A 4,839-nucleotide genomic window follows, 5' to 3' on the forward strand; every position below is an offset into this window, starting at 1 on the left:
AGAAGCGCAGAGTCCCATACAGAGTAAACCCAAGGAGAAATACACTGAGGTACATATTAATCAAACTAATGAAAATTAAACACAAAGAAAAAATATTAAAAGCAGCAAGAGAAAAGCAACAAATAACATCTAAGGGAAAACGCATAAGGATAACAGCTGATCTTTCTGCAGAAACTCTACAGGCCAGAAGGGAATGGCAGGATATACTGAAAGTCCTGAAAGAGAAAAACCTACATCCAAGAATACTCTACCCAGCAAGAATCTCATTCAGATTCGATGGAGAAATCAAAAGCTTTACAGACAAGCAAAAGTTAAGAGAATTCAGCACAACCAAATCAGCCTTACAACAATTGCTGGGAACTTTCCAGAACGCTCAGTGAGAAGCAGAAGAGCAGCAGCTGCTCAAGCTGTGCACAGCAATGCACTCCTTCCTGCTCCCCCACACTGGCATTGGCCCGCTCACCGGCTGTAGAAAATGGTGAATGGAACCACTTACTATGATGTTTTGGGGGTCAAACCCAATGCCACCCAAGAAGAACTGAAAAAGGCTTACAGGAAACTGGCCTTGACATACCACCCTGATAAGAATCCAAATGAAGGAGAGAAGTTTAAACAGATTTCTCAAGCTTATGAAGTGCTCTCTGATGCAATGAAATGGGAATTATATGACAAAGGAGGAGAACAGGCAATCAAAGAAGGTGGAGCAGGTGGTGGTTTTGGCTCCCCCATGGACATCTTTGATATGTTTTTTTGGAGGAGGAGGAAGGATGCAGAGAGAAAGGAGAGGTAAAAATGTTGTACATCAACTCACAGTAACCTTAGAAGACCTATATAATGGTGCAACAAAGAAACCAGCTCTGCAAAAAAATGTGATTTGTGACAAATGTGAAGGCCGAGGTGGTAAGAAAGGAGCAGTAGAGTGCTGTCCCAATTGCCAAGGTACTGGAATGCAAATAAGAATTCATCAGATGGACCTAGAGACTGTCATACAGAGTGAAGCGAGTCAGAAAGAGAAAAACAAATATCGTATATTAACACATATATGTGGACTATAGAAAAATGGTACAAATCAACCAGTCTGCAAGGCAGAAATAGAGACATAGATGTAGAGAACAAACATATGGACACCAAGTGGGGAAAGCAGGGAGGGTTGGGGGGGGTGAATGAATTGGGAGATTGGGATACCAAATTGTACACTCTAAATATACGCAGTTTATTGTTAAAAATAAAAAATAAAAAGTTAAAAAAAAAAGAATTCATCAGAGAGGACCTGGAATGGTTCAGCATATTCAGTCTGTCTGCATGGAGTGCCAGGGCCATGGGGAGCAGATCAGTCCTAAAGAGACATATAAAAGCTGCAACAGAAGGAAGATAGTTCGAGAGAAGAAAATTCTAGAAGTTCATATTGACAAAGGCATGAAAGATGGTCAGAAGGTAACATTCCATGGTGAAGCAGACCAAGAACCAGGACTGGAGCCAGGAGATATTATCATTGTTTTAGATCAAAAGGACCATGTTGTTTTTACTCGACAAGGAGAAGACCTTTCCATGTGTATGGACATACAGCTGGTTGAGGCATTGTGTGGCTTCCCAAAGCCAATATCTACCCTCGACAACCAAACCATGGTCATCACTTCTCATCCAGGTCAGATTGTCAAGCATGGAGATATCAAGTGTGTGCTAAATGAAGGCATTCCAATTTATCATAGACCTTATGAAAAGGGTCGCCTAATCAATGAATTTAAGGTAAACTTTCCTGAGAATGTCTTTCTCTCCCCTGATAAACTCTCTTTGCTGGAAAAACTCCTACCTGAGAGGAAGGAAGTAGAAGAGACTGATGAAATGGACCAGGTAGAATTAGTGGACTTTGATCCAAATCAGGAAAGATGGCACCACGACAATGGCGAAGCATGTGAGGATGATGGCTGTCACCCTCGGGGTGGTGGTCAGTGTCAGACCTCCTCAGGCGGGCAGTGAATGGCACTTGCTGCTGGCGTTTTATTTGCAGTAGTGATTGAGTGAAGGACTATAATCATAATATGCTCACTGCTTGCTATTGTTTTGTTTTAATATTTAATTATAGTAGTATTTTAAAAGTTAAATGAAGAATAAACTCGAATATAAAAGCTCTGACTTTGCCCTGTATGTATGATGACTTCAGTGTGCAAGAGAAGTTTAATACTTGTAAAAACTACTTTAAGAAATTTCCCCTAGCATTTGTTGGGCCATACTTTGTAAGTGATTTCAGCTGTGTACATGAAATAGCTTAGACTGAAATGCTAGGTATATGTATTGACTTCAGTGTATGACCCTTAATTGTTAAGCTATGAAGTTAAAACTGTGCTTAACTAGCAGTCAAAGAATTTGTAGAGGAGTGTTGGTCTGTATAATGGGATTAAGTGGGATTCATTGTGATGCCTCTGCATTTATTCTGTTGCCTCATTGTTACTTGAAGATGGCATGATATATAATTTAGCCTGTCAGTGATAGAAATGATACCTTTCTGAAAAAGGGGTTTATCATATAACATGCTGCTTCTTGAGGACTTGCATTTGTAGAATTGCATTCCCTTCTGCTGTGCCATCTTGTTTTAAATACATATAGCTATTGGTCCTGGTTACTTTCTTTTCCCCCCTTCTTGTTGGACCACAGTAAGCCTTTAGAGTAGTGACTTCCGGAGCAGGGTAACTGAGAGGTTAGAGTGATGAGACCTTTACATGGAGAAATAATTTGCATGTATGAGATAGGAAGGTGTTTTGCAGGTATGTTACAGGCTTACTTTAAACCATATAACTTATGCTCCAAAGTAACTGTAATTTAATGTTGGTAGTATAGCAAATTATGATGAATAGCTTTAATTGCATGTTTAAACTCATATGTTCACAAGCTTAAATCTGGATATCAAAATTTAAGCAATTCTTGAAATGTATGAATGTCTCTTTCATATACTGATTACAAAACAAAACAAAAAAAAAACCACAATTGCTAAAGGAACTTTTCTAAGTAGGAAACACAAGAGAAGGAAGAGACATACAAAAACAAACCTAAAACAATGAAGAAAATGGTAATAGGAACACACATGTCAATAATCACCCTATATGTAAATGGAATAAATGCTCCAACCAAAAGACACAGACTGGCTGAATGGATACAAAAACAGGACCCTTCTATATGCTGCCTCCAAGAAACCCACTTCACACCAAGGGAAACATATAGACTGAAAGGAAAGGGATGGAAAAAGATATTCCATGCAAATGGAAGTCAAAAGAAAGCTGGAGTAGCAATACTCATATCAGACAAATTAGACTTTAAAATAAAGACTATTACAAGAGACAAGGAAGGACACTACATAATGATCAAGGGATCCATCCAAGAAGAACATATAACAATTATAAATATCTATGCACCCAACATAGGAGCACCTCAAGACATAAGGCAAATGCTAACAGCCATAAAAGGGGACATCGAAAGTAACACAATAATAGTAGGAGACTTGAACACCCCACTAACATCCATGGACAGATCATCCAAACAGAAAATAAATAAGAACACAAAAGCTTTAAATGACACATTAGACCAGCTCAACCTAATTGATATTTATAGGACATTCCATCCAAAAACGACAGAATACACTTTCTCCTCAAGTGCACATGGAACATTTTCCAGGATAGATCACATCTTGGGTCACAAATCAAACCTCGGTACATTCAAGAAAATTGAAATCATATCAAGCATCTTCTCTGACCACAATGCCATGAGACTAGATATCAGTTACAGGAAAAAAAACTAAAAAATACAACCACATGGAGGCTAAACAATATGCTATTAAACAACCAAGAAAGAAAGAAATCAAAGAGGAAATCAAAAAATATCTAGAAACAAATGACAATGAAAACACAACAACCCAAAACCTATGGGATGCAGCAAAGGCAGTTCTAAGAGGGAAGTTTATAGCAATACAGTCCTACCTCAAGAAACAAGAAAAATATCGAATAAACAACCTAACCCTACACCTAAAACAATTACAGAAAGAAGAACAAAGAAACCCCATAGTGAGCAGAAGGAAAGAAATCATAAAGATCAGATCAGAAATAAATGAAAAAGAAAGCAAGGAAACAATAGCAAAGATAAATGAAACTAAAAGCTGGTTCTTTGAGAAGATAAACAAAATTAATAAACCATTAGCCAGACTCATCAGGAAAAAGAGGGAGAAGACGCAAATCAACAGAATTAGAAATGAAAAAGAAGTAACAACTGACGCCACAGAAATACAAAAGATCATGAGCGACGACTACAAACAACTATATGCCAATAAAGTGGATAACCTGGAAGAAATGGATACATTCTTAGAAAAATACAATCTTCCAAGAAGCAACCAGGAAGAAATAGAAAATAGGAACAGACCAATCACATGTATGGAAATCGAGACTGTGATTAAAAATCTCCCAACAAACAAAAGCCCAGGGACAGATGGATTCACAGGCGAATTCTATGCAACATTTAGAGAAGAGCTAATACCTATCCTTCTCAAACTCTTCCAAAATATAGCAGAAGGAGGAACACTCCCAAACTCATTCTAGGAGCCCAACATCACCCTGATACCAAAACCAGGCAAAGATGTCACAAAAAAAGAACATTACTGGCCAATATCACTGATGAATATAGATGCAAAAATGCTCAACAAAATACTAGCTAACAGACTCCAACAGCACATTAAAAACATCATACACCATGATCAAGTGGGGTTTATCCCTGGAATGCAAGGATTCTTCAATATACTCAGATCAATCACTGTGATACTTCATATCAACAAATTGAAGGATAAAAACCATATGATCA

The 4,839-nt window shown here is 37.9% G+C and overlaps 1 pseudogene; it reads left to right on the plus strand.

Moving 5' to 3' along the window:
• Nucleotides 1-475: 475 nt before the first annotated feature.
• LOC130842082 (dnaJ homolog subfamily A member 1-like) lies at nucleotides 476-1,977 on the plus strand (annotated as a pseudogene).
• The last annotated feature ends 2,862 nt before the right edge of the window (nucleotides 1,978-4,839 follow it).

This window comes from Hippopotamus amphibius, chromosome X (assembly GCF_030028045.1).
Source record: "Hippopotamus amphibius kiboko isolate mHipAmp2 chromosome X, mHipAmp2.hap2, whole genome shotgun sequence".
Classification (NCBI taxonomy): Eukaryota; Metazoa; Chordata; class Mammalia; order Artiodactyla; family Hippopotamidae; genus Hippopotamus; species Hippopotamus amphibius.